A 22,180-nucleotide genomic window follows, 5' to 3' on the forward strand; every position below is an offset into this window, starting at 1 on the left:
AGCAGCCGAAAAACAGATGTAAACTTCTTCCGTTGAGTATCGGTGTTTGCATTGAGATCTTATCGCGCTCAGAACTGATAGAGACTCTTTTCGATCTTTCTGTCCAGCGGTCGGGCCGCGGTATCTGCAAGAATTGACCGGCTACTTTCGCAGACTTCCTTCGCTTTTGAATTGGAAGTTTCTGTAAAATCGATTTCTGCGAATTTGAAACAAACAAAAAACAAGCCTGACAATTACTCTCTATAATCCTTTCGTGTTACGATTTTAAGGAAGCGCGAAGTCTACTTGAAATCTGCTAATATTTCATTTTTACGACAATCGGCTTGGAAATTTGTAAAGATGATCAAATTGAATTCGGGATAGTCAAAATTCGTCGGAACTATTCGTTGGCCATAAATTAAGTTTCTCTCGATTGATGTGTCGAACAATGAAAATTAGCGGTGAAGCTTGAGACACGAAAGTACTAAGCGAACTGGAAATTCTGCGAAAAATTTGACGATCGATTAATATTTCTATATAAAAGAATAGATGTCGTAAGTAAAAGTGCGATCAACCAACCCGAGCCGGCTCGGACATTTTAATAAAAAGGATTAATCTTCGTATAGATCGACGAGAGCAGCTTAATCCATTCAGCCGTTTGAGTCATATTTTTCAGCAGATTGACAGCGTTTCTGAACAACTCAAACAATTGGACACGCTAAAATTTATATCTGCGAGTTTAGTCACTTGCAAGTATTTAATTAGGATTACATCTGTAGTTTTAGTGCACCATTGTGCTTTATACGTTTAGAGGACCGTTTAGCAAGTGGTAGCGGCAGTATAATCTTTGCACTTTTAAATCAATGTTGCATTGATTTGTGCGAGTAACTATTTATCACGGCAAGCGGTAAATCTTTTTTTTTCCAATTTCGCTTGCCCTTACTCATATGTACAGACTGTTGTTTGAATATGAGACACTTGCAAGACTTCATTGTTAAAAATATTTACATTATAATTAATATTAGAGTAAAAGAAATTATTTTCCTCTAGATAGATGAATTCAATTTCATCTAAAAGAATAACGTGATTTAAATTAAACTTAAAAATGTTGTCATGAATCATCACATTAAATTGAATGCAGTGTTTTTAAAATTTAATAATTCAAATTGCGTTAAACACCATGTAGGTATTTTTCATTTTCTAGATTTAAAATAAGAAATGCCAATCAAGTTGAGTTTGAACATTTGAATTTTAATAAAATTATCATTAACGCTTGTGCTAATTGCCACATTAGGCCATAAATGCGATGCACAATATTTTTTCAAACCCGTGCATTTTATACTTATACAATTATTATTCCTATGCCGCTTGCAGATTTGAAGATTAATAAAAGATGGCGTATACGCCATCTATTGGTGGATGCTGGCTTTAATTATGTTTGAATTTTCATGAATTTTTTTTAAACAATTTCAATCGAAATGATTAAGTTAGTACGGAATTAAATCTCTTTTTTTCATTTTCACATTAAAAATAATGCATGTGATGCATGTTTGTGCAGTTGAAATAAAAAAATCAGTGTTGATATAATTTTAAATGAAGATTCCACGTTAAAGTACCTTAAATTAATTTTAGTTTTGGTTCCTTTAAATTTAACGACTGTTAGACCGAAGAATGCAAGAGTAGGTGCATTTTTCAGTTCACGGTATGCTCGTGTCGCAATATTTCTGCCGCGCGATCGAACGTGGGATGCTGTATACGCCGCTTATACATGCCGTGCCGCGATTACAATGCTCCAATATTCCGATATATGAATAGCGCGACGTGTGCACACACAGTGGCAGCCTCGGCACTGTCAGTATGAAGAGCAGCAGCAGCAGCAGCCAACGGAGCTGTTATTACTCGGTGAGGCCGGTCATTATGCGCGCATTCACGGCTCTCGCCGAGAGAATAAAAGAGCTCTGCCCCGAAGAGGCGCAGAGGTAGGCAACAACGACTTTCCAAAGGTGGTCCCACTTGGAACGCGAGAGAACATTTTTACAAATTACACACGCGCATCGTAATCATAATAATGGAAATTATGGCAGTTTCAACCTTTGCCAAACTACTGACTTAGTTTTTGTCCAGAACCTGTTCTTTTCGAGTGTGCGCCCGTAGCGTCGTTTGAATGAGCGCGATTATCGTGCACACAACAGCGCACTTTACAAAAAACTGCGATGCGTTTGTGTGCCTGCGAACGATTTCATTGAATTCATTACTCGAGATATTGTCAGTAGAAATATTGAAAATTTCATTTCAAAGTTTTCGAAGCTTAAATTAGAAGAATATTTTTGTCCAAAAGAATTTTGGAATACCTTGTATCGAATCTACACGTAAAATGCAATATTATTCGACGTTTCGTACTAAGCGGGTTATTGCATGTTTTCATTCTCCTCTCGTTCTCCATAAAAGAAGCTCTTCTTTTAGGATTTACGGTGATGCGCATATTCCCGACTTGCAAACGAGATAAGACCGCACGAATATATGTATAGAGAGTGATGCGCGCGCTCACTTATAGCCATACCTATAAAGGTCGGCGTCATTAGTTTCTCTATCGAGTCGCGTTTACATAACGTCACAATTTTATGTATAAACATACAGCTGAACAGGTAGCAGCAGCAGCAGCGGCAGCGGCAAAAAGCCACGGAGTCATAATATAGGCAGGCATGTGCTATACACGGCGCAGTGCATAAGCAGGCGGGAATCCAATTTGTAAATGAAGCCGTCGATAAGTGACCGAGCAGGTATTGAATACCAAAGAGCCGAGAGCAAAGCAGCAGCGATGAGCAGCTCGAACGGGGGTTGAGGCTCAAGGAGCGAAGCAGCAATTTTCAGAGGCACAACTCGAGCCGCCCGAAACTTATATTTCCTGTCTCTGCTGCTGCTTATGTCTCTCTGTACAGCTGGACACTCATCATCCTCTCTTTTACTCTAGCTTCTATAAATGATGCGCTCGCGGTATATAAGACGGCCTTTTTTCAATTCCACTCAGTGCCTGATCCGTTCTCTCTCTATCTCGCTTTCTGCTTAAGAGCTATATACCGCTGCACTCTTTTGCTTATTTGCCTGCCACCTTTATCTCGGGTTCTCCTGGTATGTAGTCACTATTCCTCTACGTCCTCGAGGCTTGGGATGCCGCTGCTGTTGGCTTCTTTTTACTCGTCGACTCTCATTCGACTCTTTGCCGCGACGTCGACGAGCTCATCGGCCGTCGCTACTACTGCTGCCGCTGCTGCTTCTGCAGTTCTTTCTGACGAACTTTTGAGATTTCTTTGCAATTATACCTGGAGAGCGACATACCTTACTTTCCGATCTTACGTCGCTTCTTCGTTTTCTTCTCTCTTTCTTCGTCTGGCAAAGGCCTCGATCGGGCGCGTGGGCCGCGATTTAACGATTCTTCAAAGTGATAGAAAGTTAACTTTTCAAGCCAGAGCCTCTCTCTCTCTGTACGTATATATACACTACGGCGAGGGATAAGCTCGCTTTCAGGTATATATACTACGCGACGCGACGAGACGAGAGGCAACACGGAAAGCCGGAAAGTAATACGATCCTTGACATCGCTTCGTTTCGCATAGCTCTATGCTAGCTGAAACTGCTCTGTTCGGACGCGTAAGTTTGTCGAAGTCGTCGTCTTGGTAGTCTGCATCTCGTCGTCGTCGTCTTCGTCTTCGTTTGCGAAATATTCTTTGCTCGACGAATCTCGGGGGCCGTGCTATTAACAAACTTCCGTTCTCGACTTTGCCGCGCTTCACCGCTCTTGGGCTCGATTTTCTGCGCAAATAAGCCTCTGTACACGGCTCGGGAGCACTATCAAAAGCAGGGAGAGAGAGAGAGATAGACTGCCGCGAGCTCATAATTAATCCGTTTGTTAAGGGTGAGTCGTGCGGACTTTCCGGGATCACGATCGTCGTTGCGAGCCCTGATACTGCGTCGACGTCGCGAACGACGCGGAAATGGCCCATTCGAGCTTTTCCGATCGTTACACGAGCTCTCCTCTTCAAGGATGCGATGATTATATTTTGATACAGCACAATAGTAACTCAATGCTCGGCTTACATTGTGTAGCCAAGCTGCGTTAATTGGATGCAGCAATGATTAATATTTTTGCGCGGTAGTCTGAAACATCGGAGCTTCGCGCAATATCTGGCTGGATATTTATAACGAGAGATCGGAAGGATTGGTATAAGAATTAAAGTACGGGGCCTATCTGGTGCTGCTTAGCGGGAAGAATGTTGGCTAATGCCCGACGACGACGACGACGAGGCCGAAATGAAATAAAATAAAAAAGGTCTGAAATGAGGATGAGCTATATACGTATCTGCCTGTTTCTGCTGCTGCTGCTGTTTCTGTTGCGGGAGAAGCGGGAGAGAAGGGAAGAAGCCACAACGTGTGCGTGTGCTCGCGCGCGAGCGAATACACCAAGTACGTATACAAGCTCGACGCCAGTCACCTGACCGTAAGGGAGATTTATCTTTCTACATTACTCGAGATCTTTACCAATGATTATGAAAATGGCTGCGTGAGAGTGAGCGAGAGGGAGAAAGAGAGAGAGAGAGAGAGAAATGCGGAGAGAGGGTACGAAAGTACCAGAGTGGCTTTAATTACTGACTGGCCTCGTTAATTCTCTCGCCATTTTTCCCCAACGCTGCGTCGTTCTTTACTTATATGCATGCATATGCGGCTACTCTACTCCTGGCCGAGAGCTGCTGCTGCTGCTGCTACTCTCCTGCCTATCTCGTTTCTCTTTTCTCGTTTCTTCTTGTTCTCTTGCTCGCTTGCGCTGCATACATATAACGCACGCATCTACGTAAGTATGCGCGCGAGTAGTCTATAAGTATATTCGCTCGTGTTTGTCTTTTTTTTTCGAAGCTCCACTCGACTCGAGGTTCGCGCGTCTTTTTCCCCCGATAATAGATCGTCGTTACGTCTAATTACCCCCATAACTCATCGCCGAGGAGAGAAGAACTGCACCGGCAAATCGTTGGCCCGCCGAGTGGAGCTTTCGAGTCAAAGTAAGCGTACATATAATGTAAGCACGTCTGCGCATTAGGATTATTGCAGGCTCGATCGTATCGACAATACTTTTTCTTCATTATGGAGATACCGAGTGACAGCTAAGCCGTGCGCGCAGCGACTCCGTGTGTGTGCCTCATTTTCCACGGGGCTTTTGTAAAAGTTTAATCACTGCCTGCTAAGTAGCACCATTAACCGCCAAGGTAGAATAATTGAGACCTTTTTAAAAACAATTACTGCCACTCGCGCGTTATAAGGTATATACACGGGCAAAGGGAGCGAGCGAGCTTGATACGCACTGCGCTAAACCACGCTCTAATAGCTGCCTCTCTCGCTCTTGTATCTTGTGCATGTGTGTGTGTGTGTGCATTTATATATAGACTCGTTCGTATACCGCCGGTATAACTTTGTATATAAGGCTGAGAGTGTCGGCAGTCGGCTTCGAAGATCGCGTGCAAAAAACACAATACTCGTATTTGCGCGCGACTCAAACAGCGTCTCGAGCCGCCTTCGTTATGTGGCATAGTGCATGGCGCGCGGAGGAGCTGATATCATCGCGCAGAGCGCGTAATTGCCCCGCGAGCTATTACTAATTAATCAACATCTAATACACACACACACAACCCATCGTTTAATTTACTTTTCTAATTATATTTACGCGCAGAGTGTTAAATGACATCCGTTGCGAGATGAGAACGACTACTACTACTGCTCGGGAGTCGAGGGGGGATTAAAATGCCCGAGCGAGTCGAGTGGACGATCAGCCGCCGCGTTATAATACCGTACACTACACGTTCCGTTGTCACAGCTAAATGTCAACATCAATCGAACTTATTTAAGGCATTTGCCTGCGTGCTCCGTATATTATACGCTACAATTGTTTCATGCGGCTACCGTGTAGTATATATTACGCACATACGGCTGCACTCTGCGCAACTTCGAGGGGGGACCCAGAGGCCGGTAGCGCACAACAACAGTTGTAAGAATCATACTAACTGCGCTTCGTGGCAGGCCAATGCACAGCGACTGTGTATGTGTGTGTGTGTGTGTGTGAGCGCGAGAAAATGAAAAGGCTACCGACGGCGAATCGTCGGCGGCAGCTCCGATTGTTCTGCTGCTATATACACGCACCGAAAGAGAAAAAGGGCGCTTCTCTGATGCACTTGTGAATAATATAACTACACGTGTATAGCACATTACGAGAGAAAACAATAAGCTACCGACTTACGGACGGTACAGAAGAAGAGGCGGAGAGAGAGAGAGAGAGAAAGACAGAGGCAATGGAAACGGAGGCAATGGAACGGATCGCAAAAGAGCAAGAATATAAGCAGCACGCGGTTGTTCCAGTGTTTCGCGAACAAATGGGCTTGCGAGACGACGACACGAGACTTCGCATTGTTCTGTCGGTCGGTGTCTAGTCTCTCGCGGTGTACGCGTGTGTGCATATACGTATACAGCATTGGGTGTAAGGTATATATAAGCAGCAGCGCAGCTTCCGAACTGTGCGGCGCGTATACGTATGCACACGCCCGATGCATCGGAGCCCCTGTATCCCTTGTACATGTGTACGTAGACGCGCCATATTACGCATTTTATATGTAATATATTTCGTTGCGAGCTGTCTGTCAGCTTCGCCACTTGTTAATTGCGAATGAATACTCCTACACTTGTCGAAGGCACGCGCGGCATTCGTGACCGACCGCAAAGAAATAGATTCATCATTGATTCGACTGATCACAACGCTAATTACCGCTAATATAACGACGTCGCCTCACCTATCCTACTCCGAGTACGTATAATGGACTGGAGTCGTAAGAATTTTTTTCCAGTAATTCATTGTGCCGTTCGAGAGCCGTATACTATATGCAGAGACAGGTTTTGGCGGACTTCACGAATAGCCTGCGAGACCACCAGCGGCTAAGGGTACACGCCAGCCTTAACCCCTGATGTTGTACGATAATTTTTTTCTACAAATCGTGCAGTTATAACTTTTTTGTCGGATATCGAGGAGCCAATTCCTTGAGCGTGTAGTACTAAATTCTTTCGTAAATTCTCGACTCTCTTTGTGCATATACGCAAACTAAAATGAATGATCGCTCGGAAATATTACAAAAAAAGGGCTCAAAAAATGATTATCAAGATCTTTTCAACAAAGGAAAGAAATTCGTGGTCCAAGGCATCCGACTCGAGGACGAATTTGAAGATTCGTGTTTGTGGATTTACAGAAAAATAAGTGCGATAAGATGCTCGAGACTGCCTGCCTGTCACGCACATATATATAGCAGCTGCAATTCCATTATATATTACGCTACCGCATCGCGAAAAAGGAGAATCTAGCAGGCAGGTATATTATAAGAAAGGATAAAGAGTACGTCTCTGCGCGGGGCAAGCTCCTCCGCCGGCGCGGGCAGACTCTCACGCTCTTATACCACAGTCGTGTATAATATGCAAGCGCGCGACACACACAGCGCGAGAAAAGGGAAAATCGCGCGCAAAGAAGTAAAGGAGCAGCAGCAACACTAGCACCAGTATATCCTCCGTATGAGGGACGAGTAAAAAGAAGGAGAGACGACGCGTTGCTGCTCGCTCGCCGCGTGTGCGCGACTATCGGATAAAAATCGAGTAAATTATTTAGCGCCGCGGTCGGGCGGCTCTCTCTCTCTCTCTCTCGCTCTCTCTCTCGCTCTCGCTGGCTCTCTGGAGCCTGGAGATTGGCGCAGAGACTGGACGCTCGGTGGGACTATATAAGCGGGAGCGCGCGCGCGCCGAGACTTTATTGAACGCACTACGAAGATAATATAGTATACGCGAAGCTTAATGCTGCTTGTTCCAGCGAGATTTATTTCGACTATCGTGATGTATAGCCCGGGTACATTCAATATTGTAATAGGCTCTGCTCGCGAGCAGCATATTCTCTTTCTCGCGAGTATACTATATGTATGTGTATATATGCTGCCATATAGCCGCAGACACTACTAGCCGTGTGTATAGTGATTCTGACTCTTTACGGCTGCCCGAGTCGACTCTGCGTGTATATATACTACACAACCACTGCACACATGCACATACACAGACGAGCGGACATTATGTATGCCCTCGCTCTCTCTCTCTCTCTCTCTCTCTCTCTCTCTCTCTCTCTCTCTCTCGCGGTTCTGCACAGCCTCTGCGTGCATTATTAAGCTCTCCCTACTCGGTTGGGCCCTCACCGCGTGGCAGCATATTCTCTTCTCTCTGATCGCGCACACGTGTAAGTATTCGCGCGGGCTCGCAACCAATTGCCATTTGACCCGCAATCCATGCGCACGATCGTATATATACATCGTAATACGCGATCTATAGCTGCGTTATGTAGCAAAGCTCCTCTAGCTGCGGGTCGCGCGCGCTATATGGTCACTATAGCCGCATATATAGGTAAGAGCTACACAAAACCTGGCTCGTAAAGACAATAAATTTTGATTAAACTTGATGTACACTGTTTTCAGCTCTATACCCGGCACCTTCGCCACACGAGTGGCCGCCTGCATACACAAGACTCTATGTGCGGCTGCAAGCCGTATAATTCAAAGCATTAACGCCGATTCCGTTTCTCGGAGCCATATATACCTAGCTGCTGCCATGCACTCGCGCAGTCGTGCGCGATGAGCAATTGTGCGCCAAGCCGGTAATATCGCGCTTACGTAACTATGTGCGTTCCGAGCTCGAGTATAGGCAGCGACAAGGTATTTTGATCCGAGAAATGCACTCGAGCAGTTCCCTTTCTTTGCCTGTAGCGCAGCAGCAACGAATTACCCATCGAATTGTTACAGCGAACGACGTTCACGTTATTACGACTGCAGCGTGGATCGAGCCTCATCTTGGAGCCGACACGTATATATCTGAGCGAGCGACATCGAATAATAATTCGTACGACGAAGTGAAATGTACGGGTGAGAGGTTGAAAAAAGAGTTAGTATCTCGAGCGCGATTTGTTGTCTTTTCAAAAGCTGGTGCAGTAATATGTGGCAGTTATGCACCGTCGGTAGACGATCGGCATAACTCGCGCCGGGGCACGAGTGCTCGTGTGTAGGTACGCGCGCGCGAGACGCAGGACGCCTGCGGCCTTTAAAACGAATACGACAAACAACCCGATCGGCGCGAGAGCTACCGCTGTTTCTGCTGCAACCAGGCTTTACATTGGCCGATGTACGTACTTGTGGCTGCGCGCGTGCGGCGTATAAACCAAAACGTCGACAAAAAGGCGCGCAGAACGAGCAACCAAAAAAGTAGAAGAAAAAAAAGGGCCAAGAGAGAGAGAGATAGAGACCAAATAAATAAATCCACGCGTGATCGGATGAAGCTGCACGAGTCCATCGACATTCGACGAGAACACACGACTGAATTAAATGCAAGTATGTTGGTATAGGTATATTATACTCGTACAGGCAAAGCAGTAAAGCAGCAAAGAAAAGAAAGCAGAAAAAAGTTGAGATATAAAATAATAGAAAGAGAGAATGAGAAAATATGCGAGGAAGAGAAGTGGTAATAACAGCGAGCGAGTGACAGAGGGAGAGAAAACAAGTATAAGGGAGGAGGAGAGAGAGGAGGGGAAGCGCAAGAAAGAACGCGACAAGCATGAAAAGACGAAGAAGACACCGAGCGCATCGTCGTCGTCGTCGTCGTCGTCGTAGGATTGGAATCGCATATAGGTATTATCGTGCAAGAAGCGGCAGCAGCAGCGGGAGCAGAAAAGAGGTAAAAAAGGCGACCAGCACGAGAGAGAGAGAGAGAGAGAGAGAGAGACAGAGCGAGAGAGCGATAGCACGCAACTGTATATGAGTGCACTCGAGGGCAGGTGTATTACTTGCTCTTTATCTTGGTGAATATCATACTTTTATACTTTCTTTCTCCTTTTCTCGTCTCCGTGGAAGAAAGAGCTCGAGCTCGAGCGAGTAAAAGAGTGAACCAGTGAGCGAGAGAGAGAGAGAGAGAGAGAGAGAGAACCAAGACTTGATGGCGCGTTGTTGTGCATGCATGCGTGTATTCATATGCAGTCACCGCGAAGATATAAGGCCTTCGTGCGTTCGCGTCCACCATGCAGCTACGCAGATATATGTGAATACGCGTGCAGCAGCTCGTGCGCTCGAGATTCAGCTCTTGTGTACGTGTGCGTAGATGCGTGTGTGTGTGTGTGCAAGAGAGAATGAGAGAGAGAGAGAGAGAGAGAGAGAGAGAAGGAGCAGCGCGAGAATAATTATATGATAAGGCGTGATGCTTCAAGCGTCTCCCCTTCCAGAGCTCGACTCGGCTGGACGGTCGCGCGGCTTTTTTAAAGGATATAAGGTGCATGTGTATATGTATATGGCGAAAGCGTATATATGTATACCGGGTATAGTATGAGTATCGCAGCGAGTGCAGGCTTGTCGCTCAATTTTTGCTCATCGTTTTGTATGCGTTTACCTGGCCGTGCTCGCTTTCGTTACGCTGCGCCGCTGTTGCCGCCGCCGCCGCCACCACCGCCATTCGCGCGCCCAGCTTATATTGTCCCAGACTAATTGGCTTTTATAGCCGGATCGTGCGCTCTCTCGCTCTTTCTCGAGCTCGCCAGTGCCTTGTGCCCTGTTCGCATTATGCACCCGCTCGTGCATTATATGCTCTATTGGCGCAGCAGCGCCTACGTTTAAGACAAATAAGCAGAGAGAGAGCGAGCCTGTGTGCGCGCGCGAGCACAACACACAATGTTGTCGTTGGGCCCTCGGGCAGCTCCCCCTGTGCATCCCTCGACGACGACGAGGCCTCTGTTCCTATACATTCGCCGCCGCTGCTGCTGCTGCTGCTGCATCAATGCTGCAGTTTTTCTTGTTCTGCGCTGCGCACACGGCCGCTCGCACGTCCTTGCCTGTTCTCGCGTCGTTTTCTGCCGTGCGTATTGCCAAGCTACTTTTTCATTTTTCTCCACGCTCGACGTGCCACTGTTCACGTGCATAATCTTCCTTTTTCTCCCCTTGCCGCGCGCTTCGCTCGTTTGAATTCGAAAGCCTGCGTGCACTACTGCGCGCGGCAATGAGAAATGCATCCACGAGTAAAAGCGATATAGCCGATCTTAATTTGAGGAAATATTTATTTCGCCGTGCGAACAATAATTTTCAGCTGTCGCGAGCGAGCGTTGGAGAATTGTAGCGCTGCAAGATTTAAGATAGGTGAGCGTGTGCGAGTTATTAAGGACTCAGAAGTATCTTAAATTTTTATACAACGATTTCATTGAAGTCAAAGAAGTTTGATCTAAACTGACATTATTGCATTTTTCAGTACTCTATTCAAAGTACGTGTAGTTACACCAAGAAATTGTTATAAATACACAATTAAAACACCCTTAAACTGACTATTAATTGTTATCATTGTCGTAAGATTCAGTATCCAGAAATGAACTTTATCAAGTTTCGAGAGGTTTTGTTCAATGAATTCGATTATTGGCTTAAGATGCAACTTTAAGCTGAACATAAGAACCACTTTTACGATTTAATACTTTTACAATTATAAAAATTTTATTTTAAAAAATAGAATGAATTTAATGATTAAATATACTTTGCATATACAAGTGGATCTTCTAGTTTTTATTCATTGTCTATGAGATACCACTTTACAGATTTTTTTCCACAGTTTGAATAAAGATTTTGATCGGATAGTGCCGATCAAAGACTTTTTCTCGCGATAAGCCAAATTAACACGCACATTAATAGTCTAAGCGCGATACATTAGTTGAGTCAAGTGTAAAAGAAGTTCCGTAGATGAAACTGAGAATACGCATTATCTGCGTGCTTAATCACGCACACGTGTGTATTTATGAGAGCAGCGCAAAGAGTTTTGGCGCCATTGCGCACGTGCACAATATCGAGTTACAGTCCTGCGCGCGTCATAAGTATACGCGAGCGCATCGCTGAACTCATAAACAACGCGCGGCCAACATCCATATTCCATATCTGCGCGAGATTCGAAATGGTGTAAACGCCGCGTTGTTCTTGTCTAGGGAGGTTGTCAGTTGCAGCGCGGCTGTCGAGCCAAGTCCGGAGTGATTATGTTGAGTAATTGTTGATAAACCATCCATCTCGCGTCCAAAGTTTTCTGTCACTCGAGATTGATCGAGCTTACTTTTGCGCATTTAAACCAATGCGTGGTAAGGCCAATGGCTTCGTTTATATAACAGCAGGCAAAGATGATGTATAACACAAGGCATATTTGATATCAAAGAGCAGTGATTAAACTATTTTTTGGTTTCAATGGAGATGTTGCGGAGGAACTTTTAATTAAGCTCGATGCCGAGACGCGCTCGGTAGAAAATAGACGAAATTTTCCAGTTCCAGTTTATTGTCGGTCATTACAAACTAATAGCCCTCATAAACTATACAACGATGAAAAATAATCACTTTTAATTATTTCGCGCATCCAAACAGTAAATAATTTTCATCGTCCTTACGCGCGCGCTCGCGTGCAATGGCAAAAAGTTACTTGTTCTACAGAAATAGATTATCGTATTTGTTTTTGTTAACGACGCGATAAATTGAGTTTGTTGCTTCGTACGATCCCCCCATTCAAATCATAAAAAACAAGCCTCAATTAAAGCAGAAGCTGAGCTACACGTTGCAGACGCGCGCGCGCGCGTTAAAAGTAAATAATCCGAAAAAATGCCGTTGGAGATGAGCGCGAGATGGTGATCAAGCTGCCGCGCATCGAAATGCGCTTGCGGAAGCACAAGCATGTGCAGTGCGCAGGGACGAGATAGAAACAAGTTTACTGGAGTTCAGAACCAAATAGACGCAGAAATGCAGTTGGCTCTGTGTGCTAGAGAATCAAAGTAGCGAAGCTACATATCGTGAAAATCCGCCGAGAAAGAGAATTGCCACGGTACGCAATAATACGCGTATAGAGAAGCGAAGATAGGCTTCCGAGACAGCTCGCGCGCTCGAGCTCGAGTCCAGCAATCATATATTTGAGTATATGAAAAGGCGTGTTACGAGAGAGAGAGAGAGAAGGAAAGCGCCCGAAGCTAAGGCTTACCCGTATAGCGCTAAGCGCTCGGTAACGAGACGAGCACACGGCAGCAAGGCCGCCCCTCTCGTCATGTGCATACGCGGGATATATGCAATAGGTGCTTTTACACACTGCCGCGCGTACACACGTGTACATATGAATAAGGCTCGGGCATTCGGTTGGATTTTATGCAGAGAGCTGCTGCTGCTGCTGCATATGATAATTACTGATACTACCGGGATCGCAAGAAAGATGAGCGGTGCAGCTTCTTCTTCTTCTTTCGGATGAGTGAGACATTATATGCGTGCGCGCGGCGTATCAAGGAAGCTCGGAGGCTGGATTATTGCTCCTATATGACCAACTAGTAAAAATGTAATCATATATAAATCTGTCTCTTAAGTCGTTGGAATATGCAAAGCGGCGGTATGGTATAAAGAGCGTTGCATCTTCGCTAGTACGCGTTTCTGCGCTTACTTTTCACTATATATATACTCATGTGCACTCTCTCGCTGCGCGCAGGTATTTTAATGCCCGATTTGGAAGTTATCTCGTGCCATTTTCCCATTCAGATTGTTCGCCGTAATAATAATCGATACACAGGGCTTCCTTCGATTTACGACGCCAATACGTTTTTATTCTGTCTCGATCTCTTGAGTATGGAGCGTGAGCGTTAGTTGCTACTACGGAAATTCCGGAGACCTCTGCGGCGGAAAATCATCCTTATTAGCCGTGGTCTCGGTGTGCTTAACGGGCGAAACGTGTGAAACATCGAGCACCGGGGTTGATTCGCAAACGATGTTCGATGCGCTTATAAAAGCGTTAGGACTATAACTGCAGTGAAATAATCCCAAGACCCTTCCTTTGTTTTCGTCGGCTAGCCTAGCACCTCGGCGCACACACACACGAAGACACTTTCTATAAGGCTCGCACGCTTGCAATCATCGAAAGTAAAAAATAGTTAACCCATAATGGCGTCGATTGCTGCAGCAAAGGAGGTAATTAAACAGCGCGCACTACGAGGGCCTCTCGACTCCCGAGAGTTGAATTCACAGCGCTAGATTTAGCATAACATAGATTTAATTAGATATACGGATGCTGGAATCTAAGGCATTCTCTGTAGCTGTATACGTATAAGAGCGTATAGACTGGGCTGCCGCGCGGGAGGACGACATCTAGTTGGCGCCGGCCGGGGCACGTTCATCCATTCGTGACGCTAGAATAAGCGAGAGACTCCGCTGTGTGCAGCAACGACATGCAGTGCGGCCGCGAATTTTACGATCGCTAGGCTCCTCCCGAGCTGCAACTGCTGCTGCTGCTGCTGCTGCTGCTGCTGCTACTGCAGAACGAGGTTTGTGTATGTGTAGCCCCCGACATCTCTCAGTTGTGGGTACATACCTACCGTTTATATATTTCGTATCAGTCGCACCATTGCTCCCGAGCAGTCGGCTGAACCTTCGACTTTGCGTGTCGACTTTGCTCACACGTACACACACACACACGGATACCGAGTTTCGTTAGCTGCAGATGCCCTGCGGAATACACTCGGCGTGTTGCGTAGTTGTTTGTCTTTCTGCAACCGACCAATTAACTCCAATGTCGCCGGCTATAATGGTCGGTCTTTACCTAGTCTCGAGCTGCTACCATGTCTTGTGCATTTTTTCCCTTTCATCAAAGCTGCTACTGCTGTTGCTTCTTCTGTTGCCGCTATCCTTTTATAGCTCAGCCCCGCAAGAATCGTTCGACAATATTGACCACGTCCTCCAGCATTTCCATTTCGACTCTTTATTATTCCTTTCAATGAATGTGCCTTGCTTGCTAATGCTTTATTTCAGCGTAAGATCGACGTACTGAAGATCAATAAGAAAAACGAAATAAAAGCTAAATTTGGTGTATTAAGGATTTGCACTGTATGCGAAAAAAAAATCGCTCGACTTTCGTGTCCCATCAACATAACTAGATTCACTTTCCTTATTACGTTCACGTGATGCGGATTTGCGCATGAGTTACAGGTACAACTGCAAGCGTAATATATCTTCGGATATTGACCGCAATAATTTAGCTGACGCTTTTGTGGTTCAATAATGATTGGGCTCTGCGTGTAACTTAAGCGTGGATCTGCTATGTTTCGCTGCAGTGGCGTGCACGAGCAATAATATGATGCATCTCACAATGACACCTCGGTGTATTCGATGCGAGATGATTACATGATAATTTCGTGAAAATCATCGAATGCAATCTACGGAAGGGCGTTGCATTCAAAGTGTATAATGTTACGAATTTCGTTCTAAAAGCTGTGTCAATCAAACCCCTCGTTTAGTGCACTTTGCAACGAGGAAATGTATTTATTTTATTTTGTAGTTTTAAACTTAATAAATAATACCTTAACGCTAGACTTATATACCTTAAGACATAGAATAGTACCTGAACACTAGAAAAATAAACTAGGTGCGTGTCTAAAGCAAGTCTTACTGTTCAAATCTGAATGATTCAGCGATTGAATTTGAAATATTTAATTGAAAACTATATTTACCGAAAATGAGAAAATAAACTTTCAACTTTTAATTTTTTTTTGTCATATAAAGATATTATAAAAGTAAAAATTAACATTACAAAAAGAGAACTAAATTTACTGATAAAAATACGTAAGCAAAACGAATAATTTATTCTACACTCAAGATAGAAGCATCTTCAATAAGAAAATTTAGTATCACTACATCAAAAACGTGTAGACAGTGCACAATTATGAGAAATAAAGCGTAAGTTTTCAAGAAAAATCTTAAGAGCCGAGAAAATATATGTACGTCATGTGCACAGCTATGGCAATTGCGGTGACTTGTTTGCATGGAATGAGATTTCGGGTGAAAGAAGTCATATTAATAAATGACGTTGGCACTTCATTAAAGTAAGTTTTCACATGCGTGCGCCAAGAAGAGTACATCATTAACACGTGTAATTACAAGATGCCATCTTTGAGAAGCGGGACCAGGCGAAAAAGCTCGGGACCTCAACGTCGCATAACCGTGCGTCTGTGCATGCATTAGAAATCCTCAAGTTTCTTATGTGAAAAACAGTTGACGGATGAAGCGCCAAAATCGCTGAGAGAGTAGAATCTTTTTTCAGGCGTTGCTCATGGAAAGAGCAACCGAGGAGATAAATCGTAAAACTGTATTCAGGTAAAAGATGAGTGTTGGCTGCGTCTCTCAGTTCAACTCGGAAATTATGAATACGGATTCACTGCTTGAAAAATTTAATCTGAATATATGCGGTTTAGACACTTAGCCATCATAGTACAATTAATTATTAGATGCAAATAAAGGATTCTCCGTCTGAATGGCTCTATACCTAACAGAATTATCAGTCAATACAAAGAGGAAGTCCAAGTCTTACTTTTGCTTTATACATAAACAAGTACTCACCATACTTTCAACAGAAATCAGCGCAAACATTATGAACTTTAATTGCCGGCGCTCGAGGAAGGTGACCGGTTTCATAGACCTCCCAAAGTCAGACAGAAATTGATTACGAGTAGCCTGCACAAAGCTTGTGAGGCTGACTTTCCAGCGATTGATCGATGAGAGATTCTTCTTGAAGAATTAGCATCATTAAACAATCATTTGTTATACATTTTAATTATTCTTAAAGATACATATATCTTTAATAAAATTCATAAAGACAGCTCTCGTTTATTCCTAATTATACTTTTTTTTGAAAAACAGTAATAGATGTTTCGGAAATTCATTCACAGTTAAATGTTTCTATCAACTAGCTTTCAATAGATAAAAAGCTATGACGATTAAAAGAATTTTTAAGCCATCTCATCAATTTGTAAATTTGAGGGATAAAAAATCATTTTCTAGATCTTAAAAATTTTATTTGTAACATGAATTAATATACAATCACTTGCTTACGACTTTTGAAAAATAATGCAAACTGTACAGCGTGACAAGTTATATTACTTCTTACTGTGGCAGAACACACTACATGCTCGCTATTGCTGTTACTGCAAATCAGAAAATAAAAACGCACATATTCGCGCGTACGATATTCGCCTGGGAAATGGTCGATGATGTATTGTATCTGAGATGGATAAATCACGATTATGTTCGCTATAAATATGTGCTCGCCTTCTACTATACTATTCCTTACGGTAGTCATAAAGACGTCGTTCCTTGCCAATTCCCATATCTTTGTCAACTTTTATATATAAATTGTTTTGAATTGAATCTTGTAAACTATTGTTGAGCTCTATTTTAAGTTAATGTGCAAATTGTAGATAATAAAAATAATTTTTGACTCATAAAAAAACACCTACACAAATGGGAAAAATTATAGTTTGAGTGGGTATGTAATATGTTCATGTAGTAGACTTGAAGTTCTTGCACAGGTTAATGATTGTAAAGGAGATCTAAAGGATTTACAGAAGTGATAGACATAATTTTTTTGTAAATAATTGTTTCTGTGCGAGAGCCCAAATTACTTAACATATAAGCAAATGAATTTTGTATGTCAGGGTGGTTCTGAGTTCTTGGAAGCTGCTGGTAGCACGACGTTTTTTAGCTCACTCGCCAAGTTATTGTGACATTAATCGCGGTGTTATATGGGTTTATGAAATAAAAGCAATTGGTCGTAATGAGAAACTTGATTCAAAGCACATTTACGGCATTTACGCAAAGAGTGATCTAAGCGTGCAGTGGCAAAACTGCAATGATTCGAGCGGTATCACTGTAAATTGACGACCCATCTATTAAATAAGCATATTTTTAACACACGGGTAGGTTAAACCGGTTCCCTTTTCAAGCATTTTTTTTTCTAAATGGTAATAGGTTTTTTTACATTTTTCTTACCAGAAAACGGTGCCAAAGTCAAGTGTATTTATGTGAAAAAATACCTTTTTGGGCAAAAAGTGCGTCACGCTGGCCGGACATGCAAAAACAACGAAAAGATCACGATATTTCTTTTTTTTCTCACTGTAGCTCGGGAAATTTTTTTTAGCACCCTCTAAAAAGTACCTTCAATAATTGCATTTTTAAAATTTACTTTAATATTAAAATGGAGTATATTTGCAAACACATGTTCAATAAAATTCAAATTAATTATTCTATCTAATTGTTCTATTTGATGATGTAAAATTACATAACGATATACAAGTGAAGCCAAGAAAATTTACATATTACCACTCAGGTGCAATGACTTCTAGGTAAGTCATCTGCTCCATGCACTCGTTGTATAATATGCTATTTCTGTGCCTCAATTATAAATCTGATTCGGTTTATACGATAAATTTTCGTTTATCTCATTTTTTTTCTATTTTAAATATTAAAAAATGGCAAAGTAGGATTTGGAGTAGGGTGTGAGAAATAAAAAAAGGTCGATCTGTCGTCGTTCAACAATAAAAGCTATAGTCGACTTGCCGGTAGGGATGCAAAATATGATGTCATCGATCCGTCGCCGATTTGACGATCGAGGCTATGAACGATTTGTGGGTAGGGATACAAAATCAGAATACAAATTGATGGAAGGGGTTGTTATATTATTATTAAAAAATAATGTTTGTTTAGTTGTCGTTGTGTAGGGTGAAATAGCCTACGATCGCCTACTACGAGGTTCTGTTTGTTATCGCTATGAGTGAAAGATTAAATCTAACTGACAATAAATTAGTCGCTATCCGAGCCCTGATTGAGATTGGTAAAAGCGATATTGAAATCGCTAGGGCTCGTCTATTGTAACCGTTTAACAGTGTGGAGGTGGAGAAATAAATTAGTCAACGGAATTCGAATGGAGGATGCTCGAAAGCACAACTCAGCACCTCTCAAAATTTTGGATGAAAGATTGAATGAGGTGGTCGAGGAAGTAGTAAGGGATCCCTTCGCTACAGTAAAGAGTATTCACGCTGATATGGGTATAAACGTGTAATATAATACGCTGCTTTACAACATCAAGAAGAGGACGGATATTCGCTGCAGAAACCCAGCAGTAAAACCACTTTTCCGAGAGCATGTTTATTATGATCGTCTCGAATATGCGTACGAGCATATTAATCGCACGGCAGATATGTGGCGAAAAACCGTTTTCATGGACGAGAAAACTTTTTCATCCACAAAAGACGGTGACTATTGTTTTTAATATCATTTTAGAATTTTAAATTGGATTTGCCTATTCAGGGGACAGCTCGTGCACAAAACTTGTCATTTTTGTCAAATAATCTTTCAAACAATCCTAAAAACCCTAGAAATTTATGCAAATAAATATTTTCATACATGAGCTGTGTCTTAGCACAGTCAATTTTGAAAAATAGTACATTACATTACAAGGGAAGAATCTTGATCATTCTTCTCGGCGAATATTGTTCCCCGAGGCAAAGCCGAGGGGGACAATATCTCGTCGGGTAAGATGATCAAGGTTCATCCTGTGTAATGTATAGTATTTTTCTTACTGCAGGGCCGAAAATTCGTAAGATAGTGACCGCCTTTTTGTAAAAATTAATCGTATCAATGCATAAGCGAAGTGAGGTTAGAACGAAGGATTATATGAACTGCTAACATTTACGACCCGAGCGAAGCGAGGGTTGTTGGTTAGCGATTCATAAAATCACGAGTAAAAACTGTACTATTAAGAATATAATAACAAATTCGTGATTTAAAACTATTTATTCGCTGTCGTTTTCATACAAATAGTAATTATTTATAACATTTTCATTGATAGTGCAATTATCAAATTTTACTGGCGTTTTTTTTGCAAGTAATTGCTGTATCATGAGTAAAAAACGTACTATTTAGAATATAATAACATACGTAATTGAAAATTATTTATGCACTGTTCTTTTTATAATAATAATAATTATTAAAAACTTTTCCATTGATAGTGCAATTATTTTACTGGCAAATTTTTTGTCGTCGATGGCGTATAGTGAAAAGATTGAGATCTATTTCGTTCATGTGTGATTCCATCAAATATCACATTTTTGACTTTCACCTATTCTGCAACATATCCACTAGCAACTGTATCGCATCTCCATCCGCATAGTTGCTTAATCATGGCCATATTAGCCCCTGTATTGGACAGTAATGTCGCTGATGTCCTACGAAAGCAATGTCCTGTATATCTTGATGGATTCTCTAGCTTTAAGTAAGTAGCAATCATTGACGGAGTAGAACCGATTTTATTTTTTCCAATTACTTGGCGCTGACACTTGCCATTGTGAAATTGGATGAAAAATCGATCGTAAGGTGTATTCGTGGGTCGAAGTAATATATACGTCTTCACTTTCATATAAAATAATGGCCCAATGATAAACGATCTATCAATGTATGTTTTTGTATCTCTGACCGATACTAGATATTTTTCTTTTAGATCTTTGACATCAGAACATGTTATATTTAGGAATTCTGTACCTCAGAGTGCCCCGCATATACCAAAAATCAAAATAACCTGAAAAATTATAAAAAATTTAACGAGATGTTGATGCAAGAACTTATCGAAAATTCAAGGAGATAATATTCAAAAGTACCTTTACATCTAGATACATTTCATCTGGCGCATTTTTGATAAAATTTTCTATGTCTTCCCAGCTTAATTTTGACAAACCAATGTTATTCATTTTGCGTAAATAAATGTAAACAGTTTATTAATATAAATCACTGCATCAAAGTCAGGTGTACGAATAAAATAGAGGTTGCAATTTACAAAACATTTCTTCCCTCCCGGTTACCAAGGTAAGATCGAGTCAATCGACCAAGAAAAATTGAGTTCCCGATCGAGCGGATAGGGAGCGATTGCGAATTTTCGGGCATGATAGTAAGAAAATATATATGCCCCGACGAAAATCGATTTTTTGCATAATAATCATAAACTTTTGGAAATCTTTAAAACACTTTCGTATTTGTTCAATAAGTTTTTAATTTTCTACATTTTGAAATACTTATAAACGTTTTAAAACTTAGGAAGCTAAAATAAAAGGTCGGCTTTTGGACGCACTCAATTTCCGTAGGGGTAATCAAGCGTGTCTAATAAATCTTGAATATAATATTAAAGGAAGAATAATGATATGGAGACCCAAGGGAGCACGATTTGACCAGGAGTTTATTGTTGAGAAAGATATCAGTAGACGATTTTCAGTGGTTTGTTACGGATAGATGACTGGTGATGCCGTTGGTAATCTCGTTGAAGTTACTAGAAAATTAAATTCCATTCATTACGTCCAAATATTGGATGACTGGTTCTATCCTTATATTTGGGAACGTTATCCTTTCGACGAAAAAATATTTTTCGTCGAAGATAATAGTCCAGTGCATACACGGAGAATAAAATCTAGTAGGATTGACTACACCGCCATAGTAGATTCTACTATAGTAGTGAAGTAACTGCTGCTCGAGTAGATTTAACTACATACTTAGCTAAACTGCGCGCATGAAACATTTGAATCCATGGACGACTACGTGAAAAATTTTTTAATTCAAAATGGTTTGAAGAAATTCATCGATAAATTTTCAGGTAAGTCAAAACAATTAGTTTAATATGAAATAATTTTTAATCGTGTTCACGATTCTGTCGTTTTATATACAGACAAACAATTGATTTTTTGGAGTTCTCCAACGATCTGTTTAGGCAGTAATTCAAACTCATAATTTTATGAGTGTTGATTTTCCACGGAAGGCTAAGATAGGACGATGATTTTCAAGATGATTTAAAATACGAGACATTTTTCTACGCTAATTTCAAATCTGTGGAGTTGAAAACATCTAAAGATGACTATTTTATCAAAGCCACAATGCAATTTGAATCGTACACGAAGTGAAAAAATTCAACCTCGACCAGAAGTCGAACCTGGAACTCCCCGCCAATAGCCGGCGAGTGCTATACCAGTTTCGCTACCGAGGTCTTGGTTAAATCTATCACTTATTTGTGTACATGAAGATGTTACTTTTATTGATTCAAATTTCTAATTTGTTATGAAGTTACTCGCGTAAAGAATATTAATCGCGTTGTATTGAGAAGGGCCAGTTTCTTATCTATGGCCGGGTTATGAAATAATTTTTAATCGTGTTCACGATTCTGCCGTTTTATATACAGACAAACAATTGATTTTTTGGAGTTCTCCAACGAAAATTGCATTGTGGCTTCGATAAAATAGTCATCTTTAGATGTT

Source organism: Trichogramma pretiosum, unplaced genomic scaffold, assembly GCF_000599845.2.
Source record: "Trichogramma pretiosum strain Unisexual culture from Peru unplaced genomic scaffold, Tpre_2.0 scaffold3, whole genome shotgun sequence".
Classification (NCBI taxonomy): Eukaryota; Metazoa; Arthropoda; class Insecta; order Hymenoptera; family Trichogrammatidae; genus Trichogramma; species Trichogramma pretiosum.